The 15,661-nt window shown below is 41.6% G+C and overlaps 1 long non-coding RNA gene across 11 annotated transcripts in view; it reads left to right on the top strand.

Annotated features, from left to right (window-relative positions):
* The window catches only part of LOC109498710, a 93,668-nt gene that overhangs the window by 55,011 nt on the left and 22,996 nt on the right, over positions 1 to 15,661 (top strand). For 10 of the 11 annotated variants that reach the window (XR_002155582.3, XR_006595857.1, XR_002155571.3 and 7 more), the window contains 3 exons: positions 4,093 to 4,209; positions 7,405 to 7,555; positions 14,288 to 14,373. This is a non-coding gene — a long non-coding RNA (uncharacterized LOC109498710). The remainder of the gene's footprint in view (positions 1 to 4,092; positions 4,210 to 7,404; positions 7,556 to 14,287; positions 14,374 to 15,661) is intronic. The other variant, XR_002741636.2, reaches the window with a different exon arrangement.

The following is a 15,661-nucleotide window of genomic DNA, read 5'->3' as shown; positions in this document are numbered from 1 at the left end:
TGAGAGGGGACAGAGATTCAAGGGGCACCTGTTCTTCCTGCACCTGCTGCATGATAGGCCTGCAGGAAAAGTTAGCCCCCCCTGCCCCCCACTTATTAGTTCTGTCCGCAGGACATTTGAAATTTGATCCCTATCAAAGCCTTAAGCCAGACTAATTAAGCTCCAATATTAACTTCTTGGAGAGTTGGGTGGCTGAGGCCTTTTCTGAGTGTGGGATTGAGAGGCTCCTGTGTCGCTCCGAGTGACCGTCTGACAGCTGGTGTGGGAGCCGCGGAGGTCCTCAGGGGGGCCCTGTGGGCTTGAACCAGAAAGTGGAGAGAGACCTTTTCGGTTTTGCCACTTAGTAGCTGCATGGCTTCTGATATGCCGATGGCCTTTCCTGAGTCACTATGTCCTTAAATGCAAAATGAGAGAAGCGACAGTGTGGATGAGGGCATTAGCAATGATTTATGTAAGTGCCTAGCATATGCCTAACACGTAATCACTTCTTAATAAATAATAATAACAATAATCATGATAATGTGTTGCTCCCCTCCCTCTTTTTTCTTTCTTCTTTTCCTCTTTCTTCAATACAACATGAGAAAGTAAGAAGCCACAATTAATCTAACAACTTCAAAATCTTTAATACAAGAAAAAAAAACAACAAGCATTTTAAGTACCTTTAAAATAAACCAGAGATCTTGACCGAAATAGAGAGAAGATGATACAAATGTCCATACATTTTATACCTTGTATACAGTTGTGGCTGGAAAATCAAATTATTGAGCGAGAGTCATCACCATAATGGAACTTCAAGAAACAAGATAAAGTTAAAAAAAAAAAAAGAGGCATTTTTGTATATTTGCTTGCTGGGTAGAGATGCAGTTTTTTGCCTTTCAGAATAAGAACTAGATTAGAAATTGTAGTGAGTTTGTTTATTAACTCAATTATAAAACTATTAATATTACCCTACTTAAAATACTCAGCTCTTTGTAAATATTCTACTAAACATACAGAAAAATTTTACTTTCACAGAAAGAGATCACTGATTGTCTTCTCCTGGGATTCAACTGAACAATGTATTTCTGAAGTGAGAATAAAAGCTTTGGAACAGAATAGGCAAAAATTCTAAAGAGTATAGTTTAATGGCCTGTGGGTATATATAAAGCAGATAATGCTATTTATATAAATAGAAAAGTCATAGTGATCCTCAAATGACAAAAGACTATATGTGACTTGTTTTCTTTCTGAATTGTTTCTAAATGGTTGTACCAGATTTTCCTGATTGAATTTTTCTATTTTAATTTTCTACTTTTGAAGTTCAGTGACACTAACACAGAATCCTTCAAGAGACTACTACCGAATAGTATCCCAGTTTAAAGTGTAAAATTCATAATAACTTCACAGAATATCTAAAATAAAAGTATATAAGAAATGTAATTCTTTATTTTGCTGAATGAAGACAGAGGGGAAAACAAAGTGGGCAAAATAATCCATGTAAAGGCATCTGGGTCCCGAGGCACACTGACACTTCCCTAATGGACGACAGTGCACATAAAAATAATTAATCATATGGAGAAGGCATTGCCAAGGTTAGAAGCGAGGTCTCTGGTTTTTAATGGAAATGTTCCATGCGTGAACTAAAAGAACAACTTCCCTAGCTCAAGCATTAGGGCATCTGTCATACTTAGCTCAGAATAGTTCAGGAGTTCAGTAAAATATCAGATAGAGTTCAGCACTTTTATTTCTTGGGGTATTAAAACTATATATAATAAGAAAAAAAGGGGTTGTGATGAACTACTTAACACGGTGGGTAGAACATCAAAGAGGTTAGACTTAGAATCTCAGAAATTTCAGGGAAAAAAATTTCCCCTATTATAGCTACGACTTTATTTTGTAGGATTTTTGTTGTTGTTGTTGTTGTTTATGGGTGCTTCTGACGATATTGAAGTAAATGATAAGCCAGTTCATACACTTGAGGAAAAACATACACTGAATGAGAAGGAAGAAGTCTTGGATGTATTTCATTGTTGAATTTAATAAACCAGGTTAATGTGCTCATTTCTTTTTGGCTCCTGGAGAAAGTGTAGACAGGTAAAAGTGGAGTCTTCTGGGGAGTGACTGATGGTTAAATTGTACAGTTCTTTTCTCTGTGGCTCTGTATGGAAAACTACCGCTTGAAGGCCCTGCCTGGGATGGGAGGTGGGGATTTCCAGTGGGCAGGGGGCTCCTGAGGGGTGTAGGATGGAATGGATTCCTGGAAAAACATCTCCTGTGCTCCCAGGGCCAAATGCACAGACTAGAAGACTGGCCTTCCTTGATCTACTGAAGTTGATGAACGAGCTGTCACTATCCAATCATGAGCTTAATTCTTATAGTCTGTGGAAGGGCTAATTCCTGGGTGTAGTTAATACGCTTGCACTGGGAGAATTTTGCTCAATAAGCAAGATTCTCTGCAGAAGTGGCCAATGCTGGGATGAAGGTATGGGATCCAGGAAGGGCTGATAGCAGTTTAGGACCTCTTTGAGAGGGTGGGAGAGGAGTGTGTGTAATAATTAGCACAAAGGTTATAACATGAGATGATTAAAATGCGGTTTGAATTTTTGAATATACAAACTGGATTTCACACTCTTAAATAATTTTTAATATTTTTAAAAAATATATTTATTTTTGAGGGAGAGAGAAAGAGAAAGAGAGAGAGAGCATGAGTGGGGCAGGGGAAGAGAGAGAGGGAGACAGAGAATCCCAAGCAGGCCTTGCGTTCTCAGCACAGAGCCCAATGCAGGGATCGAACCCATGAACCTGTGAGATCATGACCTGAGCCAAAATCAAGAGTCAGACACTCAACCTACTGAGCCACCCAGGCTCCCCTCTTGACTTATTTTCAATCCCGTGAACACCCCCTGGTTGGATGACAGTATTAAGGCTTTCAGGTCTTTCCTGGACAGGATGGGGTAACTCTGCCCTCTCCCCACCCTCCTGCCATCCCCTCCACTGCAAAGGAAGAGAGGTTTCTAGAACGTATCCGCGGCCACACTGACGTGGTCACTCTAGGTTCCCACTAAGTCTCTCTGCCAGAATGGTCTAAACTGCTAGGGCTGAAGCACTTTTCCTTTCCTTGTGGGCGTCCATCTGCTTTGGATTCTGTTTCTTTGTGGTTTGAGATTATTGATGATTATCATGGGAGGGGAGAGTGTTTCTTCTCTGAATCGAATACACACAGAGAACACCACATGATTTGCAAATACTTTTCTTTGATTTGTTGAAATAGCAAATCCCAAAGTGCAGCTATGGGGAAGGTGGGAGGAGGATGATCAATCTTTTTCATCCGATAAGTACTTGTGTTACTAGGTGCTGTGACTCACTATATGACCTGATCCTTTGCTTGGTGGAGAGATTACATATTAATGTCTTGAGAGAGCTGGAGAGATAGGGCTGAGCAATCTGGAAAGAAACACGAGAGGATTTGCCTGGACTTAAAAAAGGCTGGCTCTTTGAAATACTCCAAGTTTTCCAAAGCATCAATTAGCTCAGATAAAAATGCAAATCAAAGGAAAACTTTCTCAATCTTTTAATATATAAATTCATAACTCAGTTTCCCGGCCCATCTTTTAGGTGCCCCCACCTCCACATCCCTCATAAGCATGATGATAAGTTTACAGTTTGCAATTTACCTATTATTTTTAGAAGATGGCTTTTGGAAAGAAAAAAAAAAGGAAACTGCGATTTTAAATATGCATGTACTCAGGAGCTTTTGAGGAGAAGCACAGGGTACACAATGATTGAAATTTTATATAAATTTTATTAGCTCGAACACTAAAGTCAGACAGATAATGGGATTCAAACATTGCGTCTGCCACTTAATTATTTTGTGACCTTGAACAAGTTTATCTGTCTGAATCTTCTTATCCTCACCTGTAAACTGGGATGATGGTGGAACCTGTTTCTTACATTGTGTTGTTATGGGGAATAAGCAAGATAATGCATTTAAAATGCCTGGCATGCTCTCGGGCACCTGAGAACATTTTACAAAAACGTCAGCTATTTTTATAATTGCTATTGTCATCATTATTTTTATTCCCCAGCTCTGTTTTATTTTCTTCTGTATTCCAGAATTTTCTGCCTTCAGTTCATCAAGGAGCATGTGAATTGAATTGGACACAGAGACATCCTGTTGTCCAGTTTTCATCTACAACATCTGCCATGACCCATACTGTCTGCTTCACAAATGTGTGCTCTGCCACTTGCACATCATTCAAATACCCAGGAAGCCCCAGGAAACCTTGAACCTACGCTTGAACCATTTGCTGGCTTTTTCTTGTTTTGTCCACATTTTAAATTTATTGTTATTATTTTTTAATGTTTGTTTATTTTGAAAGAAAGTGAGAGAGCATGTGTGCGCGAGCAGACGAGGGACAGAGAGAGAGAGAGGGAGAGAGGGAATCCCAAGCAGGCTCCACACTCAGTGCGGAGCCTGAAGCGAGGCTCTATCTCACCACCATGAGATCATGACCCGAGCCTAGATCAAGAGTTGGACGCTTAACTGACAGAGCCACCCAGGCACCCCTCCTCCAAATTTTTTAATTTTTAAGGGTTTTGTTTCTCTAATGCATCTTTCGATTGAGTTTGTTTTCCATCATAGTTATATGAGATCTATAATGAATATTTCATTGCTTTACCCTTCTTTCATCTGAATTCTATTAATTAAGCTTGTATATGTTTCTCTTTTCCCTGGTGTTTCTGAAGCAACTTTTTAACTTGTAGCTACTTTCCATTTAAGAAAACCAATATTCAGTTTCCTCATCTTCCTCTTCCCTCTCTCCTCTCTGCTTTTCCCTGGGCCCTGACGCAAAGCAGCGAAAGCCCTCTGCCTCGTGGCTGCAACCTGCCGGGCTGTGTCGGGGCCCTCCCATCCTGGAAGAGTGGATTGCCAGAGACTTGTTCTAACACAGTGCTAGTGCTTGTAATCCCTCCCCATGCCGAAAGCGTACAGAGTTCGTCCTCTGCGTTCCTTGGGTGCATAATTACTTCCCCTCGTGAGGCAGGGCTTCCTGGAGGACAATCAGAGAGCCGCAGTGTTCAGCAGCCCGCTGATGAAGAATGTCTGCCTGCGGTCTCCTTCTAGGAGGCTATTGTGCTGGAGGAAGGGTTTAGCGGCCCAAGCATCAGCTCTCAAATGCCAGGTTCAAATTCGGACTCCGCCATTTGTCCCCATGCGGTGTTTGAGTAAAGCTGGCGTGGCTGTGCGTTTGGGGAGGGGCGTGTTGCTAAGCAAGAGCCCTGGTGCAGCTCTGTTTCAGATTACCCTAGGGCTAGGGAACCATTGATATTATCTTTGCCTCATAGAAGTAAGAGCTGGGTTGTTTTGTTTCTTTCCTGTGAAATACAGTTCCATGCATCTCAGAGCTTCACGTTTGGGGAGAAATCCTTTAACTTTTCACCTGCGTTTTTCTTCTGGTGCAAATGGGGATAATGTCATTTTTGCCAGTTCCTAAGTGGAGCTGGGGGAATCCCTTAGATATTTCTAATGTTAACAGGATATAGAATCGGGAAATGCCTGCACAACCATCGTGAACTGTTGTTGTGGCATACGACTTTACTTTCTCACTGTAGTAAATAACTTGTGTAAGGCCACATAAGACAGAGTTGGGGTCTGAACTTAGCCTGTGTCTGGTCTTTCCATCACCTCATGCAGCTCCTGGCCTGCTACTGTGGAGAGAGAGTGCCAGCTTCTTGGGAAACTTCCACCCAGTCTTACTGGAGCTCAGTGTTGGTCTTGGCAGGAGGCCAGAATCAAGCAGCAGTCAGCCGCTCACGGGAGCACGGGAAACATCCTGAGTCAGGGATCCTTCTCCCACTCAGAGCCCTGCCCTTTCAAAAGATGGGAACTGTTTTTATTTGCATTGCAGCCTTTAAGTTAATTAATGGGAATTAATACGTGTGTAAGAACTTCAGAAATTTCCCAAAGGCTCATTATAAATTTAGTGTAAAAGGAGCACTGGATATTTTTTTAAAGACAGGGCTCTCATTAAATTTTTAGGTTATTAATAAAAACATTTTTATCAGGGCAAGTTGAGTGTGAGTGCTGGGATGAAGACATCAGTGAATGCACTTGAGCCAAATTCAACTGACTCCTACAAGGGAAACCGTGCGGGGTGTGTGTGTGTGTGTGTGTGTGTGTGTGTGTGTGTGTGTGTTTGGTGGACGGGAGAGGAGGCTGGTAGTGTGAAGTACTAAAGGCTGCCAGAAAAGCACATATCTATAATTTCCTTTCATTAGGAAAAGGTTCCCGACTTAATTGTTTGTATTATCAAATCATCTAAGACTTCCTCCGCTATTACAGGATGTGGCCAAAAAAAAAAAAAAAAAAAAAAAGGCATTTAGTGGTATATAAAAACAGAACGAGTGTCTGCTTATTTGGGGATTTATATCTGTTTATTCATTTATGACCACCAGCCAGGTAGCTTGATCAATGATAATAGGAGAGCTTTATGAGGAACGTCGCACGTGCCAGCTCCCCTGTTTCCATAGAGAATAAATGTACAGAAGTAAATCTTCGAACAAACAGAAAAGCGGTTTAACTTATGCTCTCTCTAACTGTCTTTGAATAGAGGCTTATCCTGCCTGGGCCTCTGTGGGCTTTCCCCTGGCTTAGCATCACTGCCTTCAGAGCCAGCAGCCACCCTAGGAACGCCAGCCACCCACGGCACACCTGTGAACGGCGGAAGGTCGTGCTGGGGATGCTTGCAAACCCCGGTAACAGTGGCTCACGCCTTTGCCAGGGTGCTCGAGCCATTGTTCGACCGTGGAGAAGTGGCACATCTTTGTCGCAACATACCTCTCCTTGGGGCGGCATCTCGCTTCCGCACTGCCCCTTGTGCACGCTGGTCCCAGTGCTCAGAACGGTCCCAAAGGGACCACCGTCCTTGTTACAGAGCACTTTCACACCGTGTGAAGGGCCTCTTGGTTCTTTTCAACTCATCTCTTCCTGGGTTAAACAGCTCCGTTTCCCTTTGCCGTTATCATATGTTCTAACTTTTAGAATTCTTGACATCCGAGTTGTCTCCTCTCTGAAAATCCTATGGCCTAACAACACATTTCCCAAGATATGACACCATAAGAAGGCTTAGGACACCCTAAGCCGTACGGGGTCCACGGGATCACAGGGTAGCGTGTTACTGTCACTTGCCTATGTCTGGAGCCTGTATCCCAGCTGCCACAGCTAAAAGTAAGGCTGTGAATTTCTTATGGACAGGAACTGGCCTCGGTCACAGCAGGCAGAAGAGTAAATGAATAAGGTTGTCCGAGTGCTTTTTAACAACAGCAGCCACACTTCACAAAGCACTGCTAAGAAAGCATTTCCCCTTCCCCTTTGCAGTCAGATGGCTCCCTGGACTCCAGCAGGTCTCTGTCTCCCCTTTTCAGGTCAAACAGCATCTTTCCAGCTCCACTGCTGATGCCACTCTGGCCACCTGAGATCACCGCAAGTTCTCCTTGTCTTCCAGAACTCCAGCCACACCACCCGGTCCTATGCCGCACGCAGACCTGAAGAGCGTGTGGTCTACTCTTCCTACAGGTTAGTGTCGAAGGTATTGAACAGGATACATCCTGACACTCATCAATGCACTGGCCTCCTCTTCCCCCTAGCTCTGACTCTGGTGAATACTACCACCACAGCCGTCACATCTATGTGGAAACCACAAGCACCAAACTTCAAATTTGCTATTTGTCCTTCTCAAATAAAAACACTCAAAACGTAGCCATTCCTTATATTCTAACATCTAGTCATTAAGAATTCAAATATGCATTATATGGCGCCATGAGTACAATGAGGATCAAAAGGGACAAGGCCCCTGTTTTCATGGAGTTTACATGGTGAGCAACTAAATAAACAAAATAATTGCAGTTATGGACTTAATTTAAATAGGTTAATTGTGATTGGCATTACGAAGGAAGTAAGCAGACTGATAAGATAGTTCTGGGCAGAACCTGCTTTAGCACAGAGCAGGCAGGGCCTTGGGGAGTGACTGCAGGGTGAGAAGGAACAAGAGCATCTAAGCCCAAGGAACAGCTACAGCCCAGCTGCTAGAATGGGATATGCGTGCTCCGCGGAGCTGACAGAGGGCCAGTGTGACTGGAGCAGAGTGGGCCTTGTATGGGTTTCACTTGGATACAACGGGAAGCCACTGAGAAGTTCATCTAATGGATGCAGAATGGTGTTGTTTGCAGTTTTTGAAGGGCCTTTTGCTGTATGATGATCCCACCGGGGATGGAGGAAAGTGAAAGGGGGAATACCAATGATAGAACTCTATGACAAAGGCTAAGGGAAGCAAGAAAGGGCTTGCACTGGTGGGTGGCAGTGAGATGGGAAGATAGATTCAAGATCTATTCTGAATGTATCCTGCATGCAGGTCAAATGTAAGGGGTGAAGGGAAAGGAAGAGTAAGGGTGATTTCAGCGATTAGAGCGAGGGCCATTCACAGAGTTGGGGAGACTGGGAGAAGAATCATTTGGGGAGGGGAGTGGATGTCCAGAGTGTTCATCTGGGACGTGTTAAGTTTGAAGTGAATCTGTGACAAGAACACAGAAAGTTAGGAAAATAGATAAGATAATTTTAATTGCCAGAAACAATTTAAAATATGCAGGAAAGTAAAGGTAATTACCATTGATCCCACGGCTTAGCCTTGAATGGTACAGACTCAAAATAATGTCCATGCTGAATGTTAATGTAATCAAACATTTAAAATAACTATATTGAGAGGCTGGGGTGTGAGAGGTGGGCATCTATGTATGGTGGAGACTAGGAAGGGAAGAGTGTAACGTGCTAACCTTCCATGTGGGGAGTCAATAGATAATGTCCAGAGCTGGAAATATCAAGTACAAGCAACGTAAGCATATCATTTAGAATATACAGGTAAATACCAACACAATCAGCTACAAATGTTAAAAGTGGTTACCTCTGAAGAAGGGGAAGTTGAGGGTGCTGGGGGGAAGATGCTAACAACAGCTGCTTATTAACAAAATTTATAGACCTGGGTGAATCTTTAAAGTATGTGCATATATAAATTTAATAAAAATGAAAGATTAAAAATGTTAAGAGAGCCAACCAACTCTACAAGGATGTCAAGACAGCCAGCCCTATGAGCATACCTAAATCCCAGGGTGAGCTTGGAACTTCTGCAAAGCTAAAAAGACAAATGCTGTCATTAGAAATGCTCCTAGAGATAATATGGCTCATTTACTTATGACAATGGGCCTCTAAAATAGATACTTGTGTTACCATTTTACAGATATGAAAACTGAGGCTCAATGGGATTAACTTGTTTGAGATCACCATTCATTCATTCACTCATTCAGTCATTCACGTATTTGATATTTATGCATCATCTCTTCTGCACTAGCCAGGCTAGAAGATGGCCATAGATTTTCAGACTCCAGAGTTTGTGTCCTTTTCCGTGTGCCATTTTGTCTCCCATGAAATCAGCTTCCCCAAACTAGAGAAACCTCATGGACAGACTCTTTAAGAGAATATGATTTTAAAGGGAATGGGAAGTTTAAATAAATATGTAATTCTGACTCTGCAAGTGGGACTAACTTAAGTGAGAAGGAAAGGAGATTGAAGGTTAAAGCACCTAAAATAGTTATAAAATTAGCTCCTTCATGAGTTCAGATTTTGTAATATACCAAATAAGACAGAAAGAACTCATGACTAAGAAAAAAATATAGAAGATAGGCACAAACCTTTAAGATCTGAGTCACAATGGTTGTAGATCAGTACAAGATAAAAGTTCATTAATGTTCAAGATCACTAAAAATGGCTAAGAAAAATGTGGATGTGTCTGCTGTTCAAAGATGTTATGATGTTAACACATATCAAAGAAAGAGCCAACCTACTCTTTAATCCAGTTTGTTTCTATTTTCTTCATCAAGGAGAATGGTTTTAAAATGGAAAAAAAGAACATAAAAATTGCTGAAAGGTGGTTGAAGACCAAAACATGAGACGAGATAGTGAGTTAATGCTTGGGGAATTTAAATAAGTTTAATTCCCCACACCCAATAGAATTATATGCAAGCTTATTGAAGTTTCTTGTATTTCGACCATTGAGTCATCCATGAAAATCAAATAATTCAACTGAGAGCACGGGGACACAGGAGTTATAATAAAATAGTGAACAAAATTGTAAAATGCTGATATATTAAGATTCAAGATAGAAGAAGAAATGGTTGGCTAGAGCTTTGGCTGAGAGGAAAGATGACTTTCTAGGAAAGACGTGAATTCCTTCAGCATCAGGCATCAGCAGCCACAGCATCAAAGGACGGGCAGCAAAGCCATCATCTTTGGGTGGCTGAGACCTTCATCACAGAGCCTTGGTGCCTTCATAGCACATTATTCCTTTGGTTATCTGCAGCTACAAGATGACCAAAATGATAATCAGGAAGAGGGATTCCTGGAATGTGGTTGAAAGCCCCTTTTCAGAATTCCCAGGTCTGCTCTGAAGGAATCTCGGGAGAGCTGGGGTTCTTAAGAAAGCGATGGGAGCAGAGCCATGAACATTCTATTTTTTTTCACTCTTGTTACAAGTCTTCAGTGAAACCCATTCTTGGTCTTACAGAGATATTCTTGACTGGTGTGGTGAGCCTATGATACTAATAGCCAATATGTATTAATAGTCTGTGTAATGTTCACATTTTAACAGAGCATTCCTATGGGATGTTTTGATCCAAAGGAATGAATTCTTAATGGTGGAAATTTTGGCTTTAATGGTCTAAGAGTATGATTTAACAGAGGACCTTTGCCCTATGCCCCTCCCTCATATATTTTTTTGAAAATTTTTAATGTTTATTCACTTTTGAGAGACAGAGAAAGGCAGAGCACGAGTGGGGAGGGGTGCAGAGAGAGAGGGAGACCTAGAATCTGAAGCAGGCTCTGGGCTCCAAGCTGTCAGCACAGAACTCGATGCAGGGCTCAAGCCCACGACGTGAGATCATGACCTGAGCCAAAGTCGGGCACCCAACCGACTGAGCCACCCAGGCACCCCTGCCCCTCCCTCATATTTCTCATAACTGGTGTTCTATCTCTGCTTGCCATGTATTTCCAGAATGTGTCTTTGGATCCCCCATCTTTTTCTCTTTATTGAGGTCTTTGAATTATTTTCTGATTTTCACAGTGGTATATGTCAATTGAAGTAGGAGTATATAGATGCACTTGTGAGGTCTAGAGATCCATTTCCTTCATACTATTTAAAGAGGTACAAAGAACACACAAACCGGATTGACTTCATGTTTCAGATGTTTAACAAATGTTACGAGCCAGAGTGTATATCTCAAATGTATATTTATATAGTTGAGCACCGTAGAATGTGTCTTCAGGGTACTATTGTAAACAAGCTGTCAAGCCTAACTGGGTTATCTTGGGGGAAAAAAAAACAACTTTTGTTGCACATGCCATTTACAAACCTTGTAAGAAACATTCACTGATCGAATCAATTGTACACGTTTAAATACATGAAATGCCGTGATATTTGTTCAAAAATCCAAAGGTGAGACTTTTGCCTATTAGGCTTTTGGGAAAGCTATCTATTTTAAAAATTAAAATTCAGCCGATTAACAAAGTGCCTTAAAATTTTTACATCAGTAATTGTTTTCATACTTTGAAGAAATAAAATTAAATTGATTATGTAACGCTGAGAGTGAATGTCAGACTTTGGGGTAAAGTTAATATACTCGTTTTCTCATTCTTCTGCTTTTATTAGAAAATAAGCAGCATTATCCCAAAAACCCCAAATTTCTGTGATTAAATGTAAATTTGTTTTCATCTGAAACATAAAACACTAGAATACCTAAAATAAAATTTTACTCATTACATTTAATTTTCAGGTTTCTTTGTAAGGAGAATTAATGGAGTAAAGGATCAGCCTCAGCAGTAGCAGAGTTTGGAGTAGGGTTTATAGTAGACTATAGTAGACTATACTATATATATAGTCTATATAGACTATATATATAGTCTACTATAGTAGACTATAGCCAAGGTTATCAGTGAAGGCTTCCTGGAGGAAGGGAGGTTTGAACTAGGCCTTGGAGAATGAAAAGAATAGAGTCAAACTTGAGGACCCTGAAGAAGGAGGAAAAATAGGGAAAAATCTAGGAATGTCTGGGAAATAATGACTAATGCAATTTAAAGTATGTAAGTAGTGGGTCCATTGAAGGATCTCTCGCAGCAATCCAGGAAAGACATTGTGGTAGAGGCAATTCATTCATTCACTTCTTGATCCATTTGTCCAGTATCTGTTTACTGAGCACCTGTCACATGCCAGGTACAACTGTAGACACTGAGAGTATAAAGGACGGGATGTACGAGGTGACTTATGACAGGCCTTTGGACAGAGTACAGCAACATGCTAGTACATTGTAGGCAGGAAAGGCTGAAATTCTCAAGCATTCGGAAGAAAATCACCAATGATACGGGTGGTAGGCAAGTGCCTTCCACTGTAGTCCGAGGAGTTAAAATAAGCTTCAGTGGATAAAAATTCCTATAGCATTGACTTCCATTCATTAATTCAGCACGTTTTGATGGAGCCCCTGACTCTGGGCATAGTGCTGTGCTAACAGGGGAAGGAATTCTCAGCTGCTAGAATGGATGGCAAGGAAGGCATAGAGCTCCCTCCCAGGATGTGTTGCCGGAGAGGGCAAACCTGTCTGGAATGGCTGGAGCTCAGGACACAAGGGGCCTGTGACCTCTTTGGATGGGGCAGGAAGCCCTCTGGGCTCCTGCAGCCCTCGGGTCATCATTATGGACATTGGCTATCTTTGAACTACAGTTTTGCAGAAGTGCCAACTATTAATAGACAGTAGAGAGCAGAGTTTACTGTAATAGGCTGACAAATATAGATCTGAGATATCATTATACGGCCAATTTCTCTTCTGCCCGCAAAAGCTTTGTTGGCCCTTGAGTTTCTTCCTTTCCCTCTCGCTCAACTAAACACAAATGGCTGGGTACAGAGCATATTCTGGCTCTGCCTGCGAACAAAGATAGGACACAAAGTAAGACATAAACTCTGGTATTATAGGCCCCATTTCTTATTTTCATTTATTTATTGTCAGACGTTTTAAAGGACCCAACAGACTTCTTCTCCATCCTTTGCTCCTGTCCCCCCTCTGAGCAGCCCAGAGCATTTGGACTTACATTTATTTTCATGCATGATTTACAAGCCTTCTCTTTGGGAATCTTGATGCTAGGTCACTAAGAGAGAATCCCGAAGTCATGTCAGGGAAAAGATATACTTTTATTTAATGGAGCAATAAACTGGTTATGGAGTCTCCTTAGAACTTTTTAAAAAGGTTGCTGTAGGCAATAGTTTGAATGTCGTCCAAATCCTGGACGTATCTTTTTTAGTCTTAAATAATTATAGAGCTGGCGCGCTTTTGTGATTATCCCAGTGATAGACTCACCTAGAAATAGAGCAAAGGACTCTTATTAATAGTGTCCACACGGTGGTTCCTTCCACACATGAAGACTAAAATAAAATAGTCAAACTTGAGGGAGTTTTAGCCATAACCTGAAAAAATATTCAAATGATTCTGTGCCTCCACTTGTGAAAAAGCTAAGATCAATTTCCAATATATTTTTAAGGGCAACAGTATGTGATTCAAGTTACCCCTGAATGCAAACACATAGCACTGTGGGTTTTTAAGTGAATGATAAATGTCAGTTCACAGGTTCCCTGTACTGTTGAATTGCTTATCTCAAGACGTGGTAGAATCATGGCTTGGGACTTGAAAACATTCTTCCCTTACGGATCTGTTTTCTATCACCTCAACTCTGCCCTCTACTTTGTTACCAAAAATTCTATTGTGTTTTCCTCACAGACTTCCTTGCCTGTAGGTATTTTATAGCATTGTGGTAATATCATCTTTCCATGGCTTGCACTTTTTTCATTTTAACCCTGAATTCAAGGACTACTTTTCCGGCCTTTAATGAGGCAAATCTATGTTTTTAATCCATTTATATAACACGGAAGGATTTACTTTGAAGATTTCTTTTTTAATAAGGCATTGTGAAACTGGAAAGTATTGTTCATATTGCAAACATGGGCATATTTCACCTAGAAAACAGCGAGAAAATAAATGACTCAGAAATCCGCTCTTAGTGATGATGTGAAAACTCTCATGTGTTTGTTACGCTTGTTATTTGTTAGTGTAATGTAGACCTTTGAATTATTAGATATGTCTGTGAAAATACTGGCTGAATAGGAGAACTGGATAAAAATCCAAGAAGATAACATGACCTTTGAACCTTATTCATTGGCAGGGACTAATATGTCTGAAGAAATGCTGTTTGGATAATCATTGTTCCTGTTCATCACATGCATCGAGAACCATGCTGAGAATACCACGGTGAGCAAGATAAAATCTCTTGCGGAAAGGGCTTGACATCTAGTGGGGAGTAAGCCATGACATTACTCTTGGATAAATTCTATGACTGGAAAGTACAGGAAGGCACATGGGAATTAGAGAGTAACTCCACTGCAGAGAACAGCAGATAACTCCTAAAGAAAGTAATGTCAAAGTTGCTGTAGTCGGCATAACTTCAAGAAGATCCCCAGTTAACCATGTCTTTATGTAATGCCCCTCCCTTGAGGGTAATGGCCCTCTGTGTAATGCCCCTCCTTGAGGGCGAGACCTGTCAATTACTTCCGTCCATAGAATATAGCAAAGTTGATAGGATTTTACTCCCATGATTTTGCTACATTGTATGACAAAGGTGGAAGGAATTTGCATAGGTAAATCAGGCTCCTAATCAACTGACTTCAGGTTAACCCAGAGGGAGATTATTTTGGGTGGGCTGACCTTATCAGCCAAGCTCTTTAAAAAAGACCGGAAGTCAGGAAGATTTGCCTCTTGGCTTTGAATCAGTAGCTGCCTTGTTTCTAGAGGGTCTGGGAGTGGGCCAAACGGTGAAGAATTGTGGGGGTCTCTGGAAGCTGAGAGAGGCACCTGGCTGATAGCCAGCAAGAAAGCAGGAACCTCAGTCCTACAACCACAAGGAATTAAATTCTGCCAACAACCACATGAGCTTGGAAGAGGACCTTGTGCTCCGGAAAGGAATGTGGCTCAGCTGACACCCAGACCGCAGCCAGGTGACATCCTGAGCTGTGGACCCTAAGCGCTGGGCTGCACTCAAACTCCTGACTCATGGAAAGTGTGAGATGATGCACGTGTGTTGAGGCAGCTAACTTTGTTATGCGGCGTTAGGAAGCCAGTACAGCTGAAACATGACTGATGGCCCTTAGATGGGGAATGCTCCAGGATTTTAGTAGTATGTGTAAAATCACAGGCTTTCTGGTCAACATTAACTTAGCTTCTTATTTAGCCAGCTGCCTCTGAACAGGTTAGTTAACCTCTCAGTTTGCCTATTCTGGAAAATGGACATTATCATTATCATCACCATCCTCCCTACCATCATCATTATCATCACCGTCATCATCATCACCACCCCCTGTCTCTGTCACATCCTTGTCATCGTCACCTTAATCATCACCGTCCTCATCTGCGTCATCACCATCATCATTCTTCCCTTACAGGGCAGCTGTGAGGATTAAGTGAACTAAGCTGCTGCATGATTTTAAATAGAAGCAGGGCATGAACAGAGCCAGGATTCTAGTTCAGTCTGTCTGACACCGGG

This window comes from Felis catus, chromosome A1, assembly GCF_018350175.1.
Source record: "Felis catus isolate Fca126 chromosome A1, F.catus_Fca126_mat1.0, whole genome shotgun sequence".
Classification (NCBI taxonomy): Eukaryota; Metazoa; Chordata; class Mammalia; order Carnivora; family Felidae; genus Felis; species Felis catus.
The sequence above is the reverse complement of the archived record's forward strand: the minus strand, read 5'-3'. Positions and strand labels throughout refer to the sequence as shown.